At 41.7% G+C, this 19,143-nt stretch overlaps 1 protein-coding gene across 1 annotated transcript in view; it reads right to left on the bottom strand.

Annotated features, from left to right (window-relative positions):
• The window catches only part of ptk2aa (protein tyrosine kinase 2aa), a 176,462-nt gene extending 157,654 nt beyond the window's left edge, over nt 1–18,808 (bottom strand). Inside the window, exon 1 of the mRNA XM_036971804.1 lies at nt 18,589–18,808. The gene's annotated coding sequence lies outside the window, so the exon portion shown is untranslated. The remainder of the gene's footprint in view (nt 1–18,588) is intronic.
• Nucleotides 18,809–19,143: the final 335 nt, after the last annotated feature.

Genomic DNA, 19,143 nt, shown 5'->3' with positions numbered 1-19,143 from the left:
AAAAAGCCCGGAGTACACACAGGACCATGATTAACTATGAGTTCATTTCCTCCCATAGTAAACTTTCTGCAGACTCTACTCAGTGTTTCCCCTAGATTAATTTACTGTAGCTGCACCCCTGCCCATTCATGTTAAATCCATAGATTAGTGCCTAATTTATTTATTTCAATTGACTGGTTTCGTTATATGAACTGTAACTCAGTAAAATCTTTGAAATTGTTGCATTTTTATTTTTGTTCAGTATACATATACAGTACCTCCTCATTCCAGGGTTTTCTTTATTTTTACTATTTTCTACATTGTTGAATAATAGTGAAGACATCAAAACTATGAAATAACACGTATGGATGGAATCATGTAGTAACCAAAACAGTGTTAAACAAATCAAAATATATTTTGTATTTGAGATTCGTCAAAGAAGCCACCCTTTGCCTTGATGACAGCTTAGCACACACTTGGCATTCTCTCAACCAGCTTCATGAGATAGTCACCTGGAATGCATTTCAATTAACAGGTGTAGGTGTGCCTTGTTAAAAGTTAATTTGTTGAATTTCTTTCCTTCTTAATGCGTTTGCGCCAATCAGTTGTGTTATGACAAGGTAGGGGTGGTATACAGAATATAGCCCTATTTGGTAAAACACCAAGTCCATATTATGGCAAGAACAGCTCAAATAAGCAAAGAGAAATGACGGTCCATCATTACTTTAAGGCATGAAGGTCAGTCAATCAGGAAAATTTTAACTTTGAAAGTTTCTTTAAGTGCAGTCGCAAAAACCATCAAGCACTATGATGAAACTGGCTCTCATGAGGACCGAGAGTTACCTCTGCTGCAGAGGAGAAGTTCATTAATTATCAGCCTCAGAAATCGACAATTAACTGCACCTCAGATTGCAGCCCAAATAAATGCTTCACAGAGTTCAAATAACAGACACATCTCAACATCAACTGTTCAGAGACTGCATGAATCAGGCCTTCATGGTCAAATTGCTGCAAAGAAACTACTACTAATGGACACAGATAAGTTGAAGAGACTTGCTTGGGCCAAGAAACACAAGCAATGGACATTAGACCGGTGGAAACCTGTCCTTTGGTCTGATGAGTCCAACCGCTGTGTATTTGTGAGATGCAGAATAGGTGAACGGATGATCTCTGCATGTGTGGTTCCCACCGAGAAGCATGGAGGAGGTGGTGTGATGGTGCTTTCCTGGTGACACTGTCAGTGATTTATTTAGAATTCAAGGCACTCTTAACCAGCATGGCGACCACAGCATTCTAGTGGCACTATCATTTGTTTTTCAACAGGACAATGATCCCAAATACACCTCCAGGCTGTCTAAGGGCTATTTGACCAAGAAGGAGAGTGATGAAGTGCTGAATCAGATGACCTGGCTTCCACAATCACCCGATCTCAACCCAATTGACATGGTTTGGAATGAGTTGGACCGTGGAGAGAAGGAAAAGCAGCCAAAGATTTGGACTCATCAGACCAAAGGGCAGATTTCCACCAGTCTTATGTCCATTGTGCATGTTTCTTGGCTCAAGCAAGTCTCTTTGTCTTATTGGAGTCCTTTAGTAGTGGTTTCTTTGCAGCAATTTGACCATGAAGGACTGATTCATGCAGTCTCCTCTGAACAGTTGATGTTGAGACGTGTCTGTTACTTGAACTCTGTGAAGCATTTATTTGGTCTGCAATTTCTGAGGTGCAGTTAACTCTAATGAACTTATTCTCTGCAGCAGAAGTAACTCTGGGTATTCCTTTTCTGTGGCGGTCCTCATGAGGGCCACTTTCATCATAGCGCTTGATGGTTTTTGCGACTGCACTTGAAGAAACGTTCAATTTTCCGAATTGACTGGCCTTCATGTCTTAAAGTAATGATAGACTGTTGTTTCTCTTTGCTTATTTGAGCTGTTCTTGTCATAATATGGACTTGGGTCTTTTACCAAGTAGGGCTATCTTCTGTATACCACCCCTACCTTGTCACAACACAACTGATTGGCTCAAATGCATTAAGGAAAGAAATTACACAAATGAACTTTTAACAAGGCACACCTGTTAATTGAAATGCATTCCAGGTGATTACCCCATGAAGCTGGTTGAGAGAATGCCAAGAGTGTGCAAAGCTGTCATCAAGGCAAAGGGTGCCTTCTTTGAAGAATCTCAAATATCAAAAACATTTTGATTTGTGTAACACCTTTTTGGTAACTACATGATTCCATATGTGTTATTTCATAGGTCTATTTCTAGGTCTTCACTATTATTAAAAAATGTAGAATATAGTCAAAATAAAGAAAACCCTGGAATGAGTAGGTGTGTCCAAACTTTTGACTGGTACTGTATATGCATATTTATTTATTTCCGCCTAGACGTGCTTTTAAATGGATAGTTGATGGCTCAATGACGGGAAGTCTATGGGAACAGCTAACATGTCATTGCGCTAACGCTAATAGCAGTGCACCCTTGCCACCACTGCTGAAAAAATCCTAGGGGAAACACTGCTAGTGGAGTGAAATGCAGTAGTGAGGATAAAGAATACAGAACAACTAAACCAAGGCCAACCCACACATACTGGGTTCAAATTCCAGACATGTCACACTGAGACTACAAAGAAACAGAACAATGATTACTGGCAGGTTTTACAGTCACAACACATGTTTTGGTTGAATCAGCAGTCTGTGGGAGAAGGCGGTGATTATAAACAGTTACATTTCAGAGTTTTAGTGAGGAGTTCACAGGCTAATGCACAATGACAAACAAAATTAAAGCGACATAACGGAACATGTCATTATTACAACATAATAAACATTCTGAGCTCTACTGTACCTGAATAAGGCTCTAATGTACCTGAACATGTCCTGTCAGAGGAACAGACACACACTGTCTTACCAAACACAAGACCAAATTGGTAATAGGTCTAGCCTAATTTCATGGCAATATAAGCCATGGGCCACACTCACACATCACAAATGATAAAAGTGTTTGTGGTAGGGGTGGTATTGGATACCTGCTTTTGTTGCAGTATTTTCCCCAGACAGCTGTCTTGCACAGACAGAAAACACACCTATGAGAGAACACGTCAGAAACTCCAGACACCCACAAATAGACGTCCAGGTCTCCATGACTATTTGTTTGTATCATGTGTCTCACTGTTTCCAGCCAGGTTTCTCAAAACACCCCCTCCACAGGTAGACCCAGACACACTTGTCACTCAAAATATTTGGGGTCTTGAGGTGCTACTTCCAGATAGACACAGTGTCGAACATATGCTGAGCCAAACCCTGAAAGCTACACATCAGCATTCCATCAGCAAGCAGCCCATCTAACACACCATGACAAAGACAGACCATCACCAATCACCCATCGACAGACCATTTCAGAGCAATTTTTCCATCCTACACAACTAAGTCAATGTTATTGCCTAGCTAATATGTGCTCTCTTCAAGGAATTATTTCCCGATAAGAGGGTTATAGATATTAGACGGGGGATTCTGACAAAAAAAGATATATATATATTTCCCCTTTATTTAACCAGGTAGGCCAGTTGAGAACAAGTTCTCATTTACAACTGCGACCTGGCCAATATAAAGCAAAGCAGTTGGACACATACAACAACACATAAAAAGTATATATACAGTGTGTGCAAATGAGGTAAGATAAGGGAAGATAAGGCAATTAATAGGCCATGGTGGCGAAGGAATTACAATATACCAATTAAACACTGTGTGTGTGTGTATATATACATATTATATATATAAATATACACAGTGCCTTGCGAAAGTATTCGGCCCCCTTGAACTTTGCCACATTTTGCCACATTTCAGGCTTCAAACATAAAGATATGAAACTGTATTTTTTTGTGAAGAATCAACAACAAGTGGGACACAATCATGAAGTGGAACAACATTTATTGGATATTTCAAACTTTTTTAACAAATCAAAAACTGAAAAATTGGGCGTGCAAAATTATTCAGCCCCCTTAAGTTAGTTGTTAAAAAAGTTTGAAATATCCAATAAATGTCGTTCCACTTCATGATTGTGTCCCACTTGTTTTTGATTCTTCACAAAAAAATACAGTTTTATATCTTTATGTTTGAAGCCTGAAATGTAGCAAAAGGTCGCAAAGTTCAAGGGGGCCGAATACTTTCGCAAGGCACTGTGTATATATATATATATATACACACACACATATATATAGCTGAAGTCAGAAGTTTCCATACACTATATTGACATAACCTGAAAGGCAACTCAGCAAGGAAGAAGCCACTGCTCCAAAGCCGCCATTAAAAAAAAGCCAGACTACGGTTTACAACTGCACATGGGGACAAAGATCGTAGTTTTTGGTCTGATGAAACAAAAATAGAACTGTTTGGCCATAATGACCATTGTTATGTTGGGAGGAAAAAGTGGGAGGCTTGCAAGCTGAAGAACACCATCCCAACTGTGAAGCACGGGGTGGCAGCATCATGTTGTGAGGGTGCTTTGCTGCAGGAGGGACTGGTGAACTTCACAAAATAGATGGCATCATGAGGCAGGAAAATTCTGTGGATATATTGAGGCAACATCTCAAGACATCAGTAAGGAAGTTAAAGCAGGGTTGCAAATGCGTCTTCCAAATGGACAATGACCCCAAGCATACTTCCAAAGTTGTGGTAAAACGAAACAGACGCCACACAATTCCTCAAATGGCAGCTTCATTAAATAGTACCCGCAAAACACCAGTCTCAACGTCAACAGTGAAGAGGCGACCCCGGGATGCTGGCCTTCTAGGCAGAGCTGCAATGAAAAAGCCATATCTCAGACTGGCCAATAAAAAGAAAAGATTAAGATAGGCAAAAGCACACAGACACTCGACAGAGGAACTCTGCCTAGAAGGCCAGCATCCCGGAGTCGCCTCTTCACTGTTGACGTTGAGACTGGTGTTTTGCGGGTACAATTTAATGAAGCTGCCAGTTGAGGACTAGTGAGGCGTCTGTTTCTCAAACTAGACATTCTAATGTGTACTTGTCCTCTTGCTCAGTTGTGTACCGGGGCCTCCCACTCTTTCTATTCTAGCCAGTTTGCGCTGTTCTGTGAAGGGAGTAGTACACAGCGTTGTACGAGATCTTCATTTTCTTGGCAATTTCTCGCATGGAATAGCCTTCATTTCTCAGAACAAGAATAGACTGATGAGTTTCAGAAGAAAGGTCTTTGTGTCTGGCCATTTTGAGCCTGTAATTGAACCCACAAACGCTGATGCTTCAGATACTCAACTAGTCTAAAGAAGGCCAGTTTTATTGCTTCTTTAATCAGAAAAACAGTTTTCAGCTGTGCTAACATAATTGCAAAAGGGTTTTCTAACGATCAATTAGCCTTTTAAAATGATAAACTTGGATTACTAGCTAACACAACGTGCCATTGGAACACAGGAGTGATGGTTGCTGATAATGGGCCTTTGCACGCCTATATAGATATTCCATAAAAAATACTGCCGTTTCCAGCTACAATAGTCATTTACAACATTAACAATGTCTACACTGTATTTCTGATCAATTTGTTGTTATTTTAAGGGACAAAAAAAACTTGCTTTTCTTTCAAAAACAAGGACATTTCTATGTGACCACAAACTTTTGAACGATAGTGTATATATATATCAACAAATTGGCAAGGGCACTAGAACAGTCTGCAGCACCCGTCCTCACCCTACTTGAATCTGAAATCAAATGTCCACTGTTTGCTGATGATCTGGTGCTTCAGTCCCCAACCAAGGAGGGCTTACAGCAGCACCTAGATCTTCTGCACAGATTCTGTCAGACCTGGACCTTGACAGTAAATCGCAGTAAGACAAAAATAATGGTGTTCCAAAAATGGTCCAGTTGCCAGGACCACGAAAACAAATTCCATCTTGACACCGTTGCCCTTGAGCACACAAAAAACAATACATCCTTCAGCCTAAAAATCAGCACAAAAGCTAACTTCCACAAAGCTGTGAACGATCTGAGAGACAAGGCAAGAAGGGCCTTCTACGCCATCAAAAACATCCCAATTAGTCAAAGCTTTTCTATGTACAGACTTAGTGAGCATAGCTTTGCTATTGAGAGAGGCCGCCGCAGGCAGACTTGGCTCAAGAGAAGACAGGCTATGTGCACACTGCCCACAAAATGAGGTGGAAACTGAGCTGCACTTCCTAACCATATTAGAGAAACATTATGTATTTTACTCAGATTACACAGACCCACAAAGAATTTGAAAACAAATCCAATTTTGATAATTGGCCATGTTCTGTTATAATCTCCACCCGGCACAGCCAGAAGAGGACTGGCCATCCCACATATGCTCTCTCTAATTCTCTCTTTCTTTCTCTCTCTCGGAGGACCTGAGCCCTAGGACCATGCCCCAGGAATACCTGACAAGATGACTCCTTGCTGTCCCCAGTCCACCTGACTCTGCTGCTGCTCCAGTTTCAACTGTTCTGCCTTATTATTATTCGACCATGCTGGTCATTTATGAACATTTGAACATCTTGACCATGTTTTGTTATAATCTCCACCCGGCACAGCCAGAAGAGGACTGGCCACCCCACATAGCCTGGTTCCTCTCTAGGTTTCTTCCTAGGTTTTGGCCTTTCTAGGGAGTTTTTCCTAGCCACCGTGCTTCTACACCTGCATTGCTTGCTGTTTGGGGTTTTAGGCTGGGTTTCTGTACAGCACTTTGAGATATCAGCTGATGTACGAAGGGCTATATAAATAAATTTGATTTGATTTGATAAACTACCATATCTATTAGGTGAAATACAAGTGTGCAATCACAACAGCAAGATTTGTGACCTTTGTGAACGGGCAACCATAAAAAAAACACCATTGTAAATACAACCCATATTCATTTTTTATTTTCCCTTCTGTACTTTAACTATTTTAACATTGTTACAACACTGTACATAGCCATAATATGACATTTTAAATGTCTCTATTCGTTTGAAACTTGTGAGTGTAATGTTTACTGTAAATGTTATTGTTTATTTCACTTTTGTTTATTATCTATTTCACTTGCTTTGGCAATGTAAACATGCTTCCCATGCCAATAAAGCACTTTGAAATTAATTGAGAGAGAAACAGAGAGAAAGAGAGAGAGATTGAGAGAGAGAGAGAAAGAGGAGAGAAGAGAGAGAAAGCTAAATGGGGCCAGTGGTGACAGTACAGGGGGGGTGGCAGATATGACAGAGCCTCACTGAGCTTCCTTATCTTCCCTCACACCTGCTGGAATTCCACAGGCTGGCAGCAACCTTGCATCGTGTACCGTACGCTATGACAGCCTACGAGTTTCACCGCCCCTACCTGCTCACTACTTAGCCAACAAAATTCAACTGAGAAATGGGGGGAGAAGATACAGAGGAAATATAAACAGGCTCGCCATGAAACGGACTCAAGAGTGATTGTGAACACGTCTAACTACTGCACATATGCCTTTAACCAGGAAAGGATTTGTTGCCGAATAACAAACCGTTTAGTGCCGCTGGGCTATAAGGGCTTGTTACAAAGTACAAATCAGCTACAGTGCTGGTGCGTGACAGATATGCAGGAGTTGTGATAAACGTAAAGCAGGCCAGGCAGCCTCTTGTGCATGAATATCTATTGACCTTTAAATATCACGGTTGCGTCATAAATGCAGACCTGCCAACCTCGAAGAGTACCACTTCAGCCCGGCGGCGGCACGCGTGTGACAACCCACACTGCTCAAGTCATAGGCAAATTTATATTTTTAGTCTAATAATGATGTTGGCAGAAGACTGTCTCAGTAGGATCGGAAGGCTATAGACTACTTGGTACTTGGTAATTGGCTGCTCTTCAGTAACTAACTAGAAATACGTAAATGTACAATCGGGGGTGTAATCATTAGTCCAAACAGTTGCATAATGGAACATTTTGCCACTAAAATGAGAGTTTCTCTTGGGCGAATTCAGGTAAGTTCCTCCCTGTTTTGTTCAGTTTGCTTTAGATTAAGAAATCTTGTGTTTGATCCTAAATAAAATTGAGGTGGTCTCAATGACACACTTTCCCATTTTTCTAGATTAAATTTAGGGGTAATGACTATTCTAATTAATAGGTGTCTTTATGGGGATAGTTTAGTGAAAATGTAAACTGGCTTCTTCTTCATTTTGATTCAGGAGAACATTCTGAATAAGTAAATTACTGGATGCAATGTAGTAGTGTATCTTACTACAGGCTATTTGGAATATGAAACAACTGAACTTGGCCTGTATGAGCTTGTTGCAGATCTCCATCCCTGACCTCATCCATCAAGCTAGGTCTGACTACTATGCGACCATTTATTCAACATGCCATGTTGTCATTGGGGAATTGACAACTATCACACCATTAGCAGCCTAATGTTGACATACAGCTATATCAAGAGGACCAATAAAGAACGGATTAATTAACATAAGTGTACTAATCCATAACAATCGACATGACTTCCTGTGAAGGACGGTATTATCAGCGTAACACTGCACATGTTTCCTTGCTCCAAAGTGCGTTCGTGCCTACTACCGTTGCAGAAATCAAAGCATGTGCAGGCAAGAAACCGTTCTCACTTCGTTGACTGAACACTGTAGGTAGCTAACTACCTTCATCGTGATGACGCCTTAGCTAAGGAGCCAACTACGAAATAGTGGTTGTGCTTAACACATACAATTTTGGAAAATGTATTTGAAAGCAGTTTGTTCTCTAACTTTCCTGAGCCTTTTCCTTCACACATCAATGGTGTCAATGGACAAAGTGGAGGGTGCTATCCAGCTCGAGGGAGGGAAACAGAACTGCAGGGGGGCAGCCCAGAGCGGAGAGCTAGAGATTTTTACTCCTTGCCAAAGTCATCTGATGGGCTCAGCTCCAACTTTAGACAGTCGAGTCAAAAACCACAATGTGCCAACTAGAAGCCTATTTTAGGGTAGTTATTCGTACCTGCACAATTTGACCTCAAATTGTGTGTATAGTACGCATAATTTGTGCAAGTTGGCAGGTCTGCAAATGGCACACTATTCCTTTTAAAGTGTACTACTTTGGACCAGAGACATTTGGGCTCTGGTCAAAAGTAGTGCACTGTATAGGGAATAGGAAGCCATTTGGGAAACACAGACAGTATCAGTCAGATCTTTGGACGCACCTTATCATTCAAGGGTTTTTTCTTAATTTGTACTATTTTCTACATTGTAGAATAATAGTGAAGACATCAAAACTATGAAATAACACATAGGGAATCATGTATTAAGCAACAAAAATGTACTGTATTTTCTATTTTAGATTCTTCAAAGTAGCTACCCTTTGCTTGATGACAGCTTTGCACACACTTGGCATTCTCTCAACCAGCTTCGTGAGGTAGTCACCTGGAATGCATTTCAATTAACAGGTGTGCCTTGTTAAAAGTTCATTTGTGGAATTTCTTTCCTTCTTAATGCATTTGAGCAAATCAGTTGTGTTGTGACAAGGTAGGGGTGGTATATAGAAGATAGCCCTACCTGGTAAAAGACCAAGTCCATATTATAGCAAGAACAGCTCAAATAAGCAAAGAGAAATGACAGTCCATCATTACTTTAATAAATGAAGGTCAGTCAATACGAAAAAAATCAAGAACTTTGAAAGTTTCTTCAAGTGCAGTTGCAAAAAACATCAAATGCTGTGATAAAACCGGCTCTCATGAGGACCGCCACAGGAAAGGAAGACCCAGAGCTACCTCTGCTGCAGAGGATAATTTCATAAGAGTTACCAGCCTCAGAAATTGCAGACCAAATAAATGCTTCACAGAAGTCAAGTAACAGACATCTCAACATCAACTGTTCAGAGGAAACTGCTTGAATCAGGCCTCCATGGTCAAATTGCTGCAAAGAAACCACTACTAAAGAACACCAATAAGAAGAAGAGACTTGCTTGGGCCAAGAAACACGAGCAATGGACATTAGACTGGTTGAAATATGTCCTTTGGTCTGATGAGTCCAAATTTGAGATTTTTGGTTCCAACTGCTGTGTCTTTGTTAGACGCAGAGTAGGTGAACAGATTATCTCCGCTTGTGTGGTTCCCACCGTGAAGCATGGAGGCGGTGTGATGATGTGGGGGGTGCTGTGCTGGTGACACTGTCAGTGATTTATTTAGAATTCAAGGCACACTTAACAAGCATGGCTCCCACAGCATTCTGCAGCAATACGCCATCCCATCAGGTTTGCGCTTAGTGGGACTCATTTGTTTTTCAGCATGACAATGACCCTACACTACTCCAGGCTGTGTAAGGGCGTTTTGACCAAGAAGGAGAGTGATGGAGTACTGCATCAGATGACCTGGCTTCCACAATCACCCGACCTAAAACCAATTGAGATGGTTTGGGATTAGTTGGACCGCAGAGTAAAGGAAAAGCAGCCAACAAATTCTCAGCATATGTGGGAACTCGTTCAAGACTGTTGGCAAAGCATTCCAAGTGAATCTGGTTGAGAAAATGTCAAGCGTGTGCAAAGCTGTCATCAAGGCAAAGGCTGGCTACTTTGAAGAAACAAAAATATTTTTGGATTTGTTTAACACTTTTTTGGTTACTACATAATTGTTATTTCATAGTTTTGATCTCTTCACTATTAGAGAGAGAAAGGGAGAGAGATGGAAAGGGAGAAAGGGAGAGATTGAGAGGAAGAGACATGGAAAGAAGGTGGTGGAAAGAGAGAGCGATGGAAAGGGAGTGAGATGGAAAGGGAGCGAGGGAGAGAGACGGAAAGGGAGCGAGATGGAAAGGGAGCGAGATGGAAAGGGAGCGAGATGGAAAGGGAGCGAGGCAGAGAGACGGAAAGGGAGAGAGACGGAAAGGGAGCGAGACGGAAAGGGAGCGAGATGGAAAGGGAGCGAGATGGAAAGGGAGCGAGATGGAAAGGGAGAGAGATGGAAAGGGAAAGAGACGGAAAGGGAAAGAGAGAGAAACGGAATGAGATGGAAAGGGAGACTGGGAGATATGGACAGGAAGAGAGGGAAAGGGACAGAGATGGAAAGGGAGAGAGATGGAAAGGGAGAAAGACGGAAAGGGAGAGAGACGGAAAGGGTGCCAGGTTTCCTCCAGACATGACACTTGGCATTCAGGCCAAATAGTTTAATCTTGGTTTCATCAGACCAGGGAATCTTGTTTCTCCTGGTCAGACTAATTTAGGTGCCTTTTGGCAAACTCCAAGCGGCAGTCATGTGCAATTTATTGAGGAGTGGCTTCCGTCTGACCACTCTACCATAAAGGCCTGATCAGTGTAGAGCTGCAGAGATGGTTGTCCTTATGAAAGCTTCTCCCATTTCCATAGATGAACTATGGGGCTGTCAGAGTGACCATAGGATTCTTGGTCACCTCCCTGACCAAGGCCCTTCTCCACCGATTGCTCAATTTGGCCGGGCGGCCAGCTCTAGGAAGAGTCTTGGTGGTTCCAAACTTCTTTCATTTTAAGAGTGATGGAGGCGACTGTGTTCTTGGGGACCTTCAATGCTGCAGAAAAGTTTTGGTGCCCTTCCCCAGATCTGTGCCTAAACTCAATCCTGTCTCGGAGCTCTACGGACAATTCTGTCGACCTCATGGCTTGCTTTTGCTCTGACATGCACTGTCAACTATGGGACCTTATAGAGACAGGTGTGTGCCTTTCCAAATATTGTCCAATCAATTGAATTTACCACAGGTGGACTCCAATCTAGTTGTACAAATATCTTAAGAATGATCAATGGAAACAGGATGCACCTGAGCTCATTTTTAGAGTCTCATAGCAAAGGGTCTGAATACTTATTTATGTTTTATATTTTATACATTTGCAAAAAATTTGAAAAACCTGTTTTCGCTTTGTCATTATGGTGTATTGTGTGTAGATTTATGAGGTAAAACATGTATTTAATCCATTTTAGAATAAGGCTGTAATGTAACAAAACGAGGGACAAGTCAAGTGCTCTGAATACTTTCTGAATGTACTGTACTACAGTACAACTGTATGAAAACTATTAGAAGTCTAATTCAAAAAACAAGAATGCTTGTGTAGAATGCCTTGCCACTGCCAATATTATTATTATTATTTTTTTTTATGAATATGTAACGCATTCCAGTGTTCACCAACCACAACATTCTGCTCCTAGTTCTCCAACCAGCCTGGATAAATGTCAGTGAGGAATAGTTGGGCTGAGAGAGTCAGTGTGTTTATCCCATCTTGTATTGCTGTTCAATACTTCCTGGTCAAGGTATCTAAACCTAGATGCCCAGGGATACACTCAACCCTGATCTAGACAGGCAGCATGACAGTGAGACTCACCCCTGAATCAGACAGACAGCATGACAGTGAGACTCACCCCTGATCCAGACAGACAGCATGACAGTGAGACTCACCCCTGATCCAGACAGACAGCATGACAGTGAGACTCACCCCTGATCCAGACAGACAGCATGACAGTGAGACTCACCCCTGATCCAGACAGACAGCATGACAGTGAGACTCACCCCTGCTCCAGACAGACAGCATGACAGTGAGACTCACCCCTGATCCAGACAGACAGCATGACAGTGAGACTCACCCCTGATCCAGACAGACAGCATGACAGTGAGACTCACTCCTGATCCAGACAGACAGCATGACAGTGAGACTCACCCCTGATCCAGACAGACAGCATGACAGTGAGACTCACCCCTGATCCAGACAGACAGCATGACAGTGAGACTCACCCCTGGTCCAGACAGACAGCATGACAGTGAGACTCACCCCTGATCCAGACAGACAGCATGACAGTGAGGCTGGGTAGTCCTTACCTTCCAGTAGAACGCACGGTATGAAAAGTTCTGAGAAGCCAGGCAGCTCGCTAAAGATAGTCTAGACACATTCAGTACAGGTCTCAAGTGTCTGACTGACCACCTTAGCCTTCCTCTATGGCTTCTCACTGTCCCAAATAGCCTATATCCTGACTGCAGGTGAGACAGTACACGACCCCGTCCCGATCTAGGCTAAGAAATGGCTATTGTCTTTCCATTACAGCCGGAAGTCAAAGCAATGGTCTTCCATGTAAAAAACAGATGTGCCTACACACTACAGAAGCTTTCCTTCATTGTGCCTACTGTAACCTGCTCTGTCCTCTTCTATGTAAGAAAACATATGTGACTGCCTACTGTATATTGTCTTCTATTTACCTTTAGAGGGAGTTGACATACAGGATATGTGCTGCATATGTGATAGCTAAACATGCAAAGAGAAATGGTAGTGGGGGTAGTGCGTATATCTCTCACCAGTTACCGAGGCTACACTGTGGTCCCTGACATGCTCTGCATAGATCTTCATCTCCTGGATGGAAGAGAATGGCTGGCAGACAGACCTGGCTTTGTTTGTTTTCCTCTTCCTGTCCTTGATCCTGCCTGCTAAGGCCACAGTAGGCCCGGGCCTGGGGAGTGTTCACTAGGCCAGGACACACCGTAGCTAAATGATTTGCAATGGGAAACGAACATATATAGTGTTAGAAGTAGTGCACTATTTAGGGAATAGGATTCCATTTGGGATGCAGCCAGAAAGAACACTGGAACCTTTAGCTTGAGGGGAAACATAGGCAGGGTAGTGGAGGCTAGTAGAGTGTAGTGGAGGGTAGTAGTTTGGGTTCACTTTAGCTCCCCCATCTCCTTCCTCTGCCATTTTAGCCCCTTTACAAAGAAACCACTCATGGAAAAAGACCTGGAAGTTGTTAGATTTGTTTATGTTCATTGAGGTTGATTAAATGTGTACCAGGATTAACTGTACTGTATTAATCTAAACCAAGCACAACACTATGCCCAGGGGCATTCAGACCATGGACATGTGGAACCATTTTTCTTTCAGAAACATTGAGAATGATTTGAATGGAAAGAGGAGTAGCAACTTCCCCATGATGCTCAAAGCACACCACAGGATTACAAACATAAATCCAAAATGTCTAACCACTGTAACGTTGTCCTCGCCACCAGTGAAAGGTGATGCTTTGACTTACAGCCGTATAATATTAGTAGCATGACTGTATGTTAAACGCATTATGAATGGATTCAAACTAAAGGTCAAAAACACCTCATCTCCCAGACACTGCAGAAGACCAGGGCTACAATGGCACCATATTCCCTACAAAGTGCCATACTTTTGACCAGAGCCCTATAGGATGCCTATGGGTGCCATTTAGGACACAGACCAGGTCTGAATGTCTAAAAGTCAATTTATGGTTGATCCAAAAATGTGGTCGGAGGCTCCGTATGGAGGGTGTGATGCAATTGCTGAGCCTCTGGAGGCTTGTGCAGGCCAAATTGACCTCCGACCACATTGCCGTGCGCCTCTCAAATTTTGTAACAATGCGGAGGGCATAGCTCCGCATAGCTCCGCATTGACATGATTGGTTGATGGTAGGTGGGGGCGGTACGTCCTGTATAAACACAGTCACTACCTTCCACAATACTAATCTAAATGACACGGTAAAAAGAAGGAAGCCTGTACAGAATAAAAATATTACAAAACATGCATCCTGTTTGCATCAAGGCACTAAAGTTTTATTGCAAAAATAATTGCCAAAGCAATTAACTTTTTGTCCTGAATACAAAGTGTTATATTTGGGACAAATCAAATACAACACATTACTGAGTACCACTCTCTATATTTTCAAGCATATTGGGAGCTGCATTATGTTATGGGTGTGCTTATAATTAAGGACAGGGAAGTTATTGAGGAGGAAAAAAGCACAGGCAAAATCCTAGAGGAAAACCTGGTTTAATCTGTTTTCCAACAGACACTGGGAGACTAATTCACCTTTCAGCAGGACAATAACCTAAAACACAAGGCCAGATCTACACTGGAGTTGCTTGCCAAGAACAGAGGGAATGTTCCTGAGTGGCAAAGTTGACTTAAATCTACTTGAAAATCTATGGTAAGACTTGAAAATGGCTGTCTTGTAATGATCAACTATACACTTGACAGAGCTTGAAGAATTGTATAAAGAATAATGGGCTCCTGAGAGGGGCAGTGGTCTAAGGCACTGCATCTCAGTGCTAGAAGGTCACTACAGACCCCCTGGTTCGAATCCAGGCTGTATCACAACCGGCTGTGATTGGGAGTGCCATAGGGTGTCACACAATTGGCCCAGCGTCATCCGGGTTTGGCCAGTGTAGGCCGTCATTGTAAATAAGAATTTGTTCTTAACTGACTTGCCTGGTTAAATAAAGGTTCAATTTAAAAAGATAATGTGCAAATATTGAACAATCCAGGTGTGCAAATCTCTTAGAGACTTACCCAGGAAGACTCACAGCTGTAATCACTGCCAAAGGTGATTTTATCATGTATTGACTTAGGGGTGTGAATACTTTAAATTTACATTTCAGTATATTTGCAAGATTTTCTAAAAACATGTTTTCACTTTGTAATTATGGGGTATTGTGTGTAGATGGGTGAGAATATGTATTTATTCAAAATATTTTGAATTCAGGCTGTAACACAAAATGTGGAATAAGTTGAGGGGTAAAAATCATTTCTGAAGACACTGTATATAGGGGACGTGGAACGCCTTCACAGAAGATTGGAGGCTGTTATAGCAGTTAAAGGGGGGACCAACTCCATATTTATGCCCATGATTTTGGAATAAGATGTTATATTCCGGTCTCTGACATCTCTCGTTCTGATATTTCAGATTTTTGTGTGTATTGTTTTTAATTGGTAGGTATTACTGCACTGTTGGAGTAGGAAACACTAGCACTTCGCTGCACCTGCAAATCTGTGTATGTAACCAATAAACTTCTATTTAATTCGACAATACCTCAGTTTATCCACACTGGTTTTTTTCACAATATATGGTTGTTTTTGTGTTTTTTTCCACAGTGTAAGACAACACAATTTTCCTAATTGAGACTTAATAGAGGAAGAGAATAAAGGCTGTCAAGCAGCCTCACATAGTCATTGACTTCAATTGACAGGTCAGTCAGCCAATACAGTAATCAGTAGCCAGTATCCTCCACACTATTCATTTAAGATTATGCTGCTAAGGCTATCACAGTACACTTTATAATATATTATAAACTGGGTGGTTCGAGCCCAGAATGCCGATTGGCTGACAGCCATGGTATAACAGACCATATACCACGGGTATGACAAAACATTTATTTTTAATGCTCTAATTACATTGGTCGTGTTTAAGAACAGCCCTTAGCCGTGGTATATTGGCCATATACCACACCTCTCCCCAGGCCTTATTGCTTAATATATAATATCGTTTATAATATAGTTATAATAGAGGACAATCACACACGCAGGCATTTACATACAGACTGAAAACAACAACTGTTTTCAATCAACTCATCCATTCTCACAGAGAGAGTTCAAAGAGTTATGAATGAACACATCTATGAAACATACAAGCTATGATCAGAGGGAAACTGGAGTCAATTAAACTTGGAGTGAACTGCAACATGATGCTGGCTGTGAAACCATGCTGCGGACCGAGTGGAAGCAATAAACTTGATGTTAATCTGTTATTTACGCCTTCGACCAAAGAAATGGAGAGAATAATGAAACAAAGTGTTCAAAATGGACACAGACTCACACACACACACACAAAGACACTCCATCTTTGTTTTGTAATTATGGTTTAGGGATCTGAGGCTGGAACTCCAACGTGTCCATTATAAATGCCAGCAGCAGAACAGACCTACTCTAAAACCTGTGTTTGTGAAACATGTTATTTACCACTGCAGCTCATCAGGTCAAAATGCAACACAACAATTCACATAATAGCCACAGCTGCATCACAGCACAACAAATCCTCTCTCTTCTCAATCTCTCACACACACAATATGAAACTGCTGCTGCTGAGTAGAGAGGAAAAAGGCGTTTCCCCCCCAGAATCCTGAGGGACAGTGTGTCTTGTGTGTGTGAGGCAGCCAGGCTAGGCTGCATCCTGGAAGGCCAATCTAATGCAGAATGCAGCAGCACAACTGGAGAACATTGTTAATTTGTCCTTCCTGTCACAGCCGCTGCTTCAGGCACAGCTCCTCTTCCTCTGCAGCTAAAACAACAATAGGCAGAATAAGGAGGATGATGTGGAATATAGCCTATGTCCGTGTGGGATCCCAACTTGCCTGAGGTGGATATGATGAGCATGGTTAGGTCTAGGCGTACTCAGTGGACAATGTCATGTGTGCACGCACACTGACAGACACAGACACAAGCATGCATCCACGCACGTACTCACAGACACCCACCGAGTGGCCCCTGGAAGTCTTGGAATGAATTCATTAAGCTATGAATGAGTCAAATCAAAGTCTGTGTTTCCTTTCATCCCCCGTTTTACTGCCAAGCCATTAGATTACAAACTGTACAAGTGTTTGTTTATGTGTCATCATGAAGTCTGTATCTGTCTACACATCTGCTCTCCTGGCTCTGAAAGTGTACTTTCAAAAGTGGGGGATCTGGTCCTGTATTTGTCAAGTGTCTCAGAGTAGGAGTTTTGATCTAGGATCAGTATTGCCATTTAAATCGTAATAATTCAGACTATTATAGACAAGGTTAACCTGATCCTAGATCAGCACTCCTACTCAGAGACACTTAATCAAGTGGCCCAGAGTGCAATACTGTCTGTCCCACCCTTCACTCTTTACAGAGGTTTATTGTGAGTCTCAAGCAGACAAGTAGATGTTTGGAACGTCCCTGAAAAACATTGGGATAGTCAACACGAACACAATATTATGGCAGACCAAGGTCATATGGCATATCAAAAACCGATTTCACCTTTGTGTGTGTGTGTGTGTGTGTGTATATGAAAGAGAGAGAGAGAGAGTATGTGATATATAGACTTATTTCATAATGTATAACATGAACGTCAGACTATCCTATCACATTCACGAGTCTCCTGGATTTCGGCTAAATGAACTAAAATTAGCCTAACAATGACAATATATGGCTGGTGGTTTACACTCAGGAGTCACTCACTGCTCCTAAAAATACAGGCCTTCACTGCACTGTAATTTAAAGGGCCTCGGGCTACGCGAAGCTTACAGTTGTAAACAGTAACAAGAATTCCACGGCAATAGTCAAATATAATGGCAGCCGTAGGCTTCACATGGGTGTAACTGTAGCGAATCACAAATCTTCAGGAAACACCCATAGGCTAGGCTACCTATAGTTAGTTACCACATACATCTCTCAGAAAGGTAGTCTAGATAGACTACACAAACGAAACAATAATTGAATAGACTATGCTCTAAGACTTTAAGATCATATTGTGGAAAGAAATGTAATATACAACCATTTCTGGAGATTCCCGAGTCATTGTTAACTATTAAATGTACAGTAACGTTACTTTCCTGAAGATTTAATCAATGGCAACCAACATTTTTTGTTAGCTTGAATTGGTTAACGTTACTGTTACGTTTGGCACATTATAGCGATGAAGTATCAATTGAGCGACAACACCAATGATTGAGCATCACCTCAGAATATTAACTGATATGGAAAATAACTTATAATTTTATGTGAAGAAAACGTCAGTGTCGGCACAGCAAATCCTCCATCACACACACAGGCTTCAACGGGAAGCCGCCTACATTTTACATAAAAATATAATATAATAAACATGACTGTACTCACTTTGTCCTTTCCGATTCGCGTGTCGGATCAATTCACTTTAGTTAACCGTTTTAATTCCTCGTTTACATGTGTATTAAATCCGTTAAAAACTGAAGTTGCTTAGCGGTTCCTGCGCTTTCCTTTCTCTGCCCACCACTCCAGGCTCGTTGAGTTCTGTATATTCCCCATCCTGAGCCGAGCATTCCAATATGGCTGACAGGAACAACCGGTCTACAGTTGAAGCAACTACACCCCTCACAGGAAAATTGTGAAGCAGGCAGGCGTTAGAAAAACTGTAACAGGCAGTGCCACACACTCACCAAACATTCATGCCAGCACACCTTGAGTGTTACTTTAAAACAGCATTCTACTTGAAATGTTTCAAGTCATGGTGATTCATTTTGCGATGCCCCAGCAATGACTGTAATACGTGACATCAAAGGCTACAATGTAACGTTCTAAAATTTAAGGCTGCCCCAGAAGTCGATGTGTATGTTTTTTTTTTATTTTTTACAATGTTACAAATTATCTGTGAGCTGCTAATGTAATAATCATTTTACGCAGTTCTGTATGTTA

The sequence above is a fragment of the Oncorhynchus mykiss genome, chromosome 32 (genome assembly GCF_013265735.2).
Source record: "Oncorhynchus mykiss isolate Arlee chromosome 32, USDA_OmykA_1.1, whole genome shotgun sequence".
Taxonomy (NCBI): Eukaryota; Metazoa; Chordata; class Actinopteri; order Salmoniformes; family Salmonidae; genus Oncorhynchus; species Oncorhynchus mykiss.
This window is presented reverse-complemented; position numbering and strand designations above follow the sequence as displayed.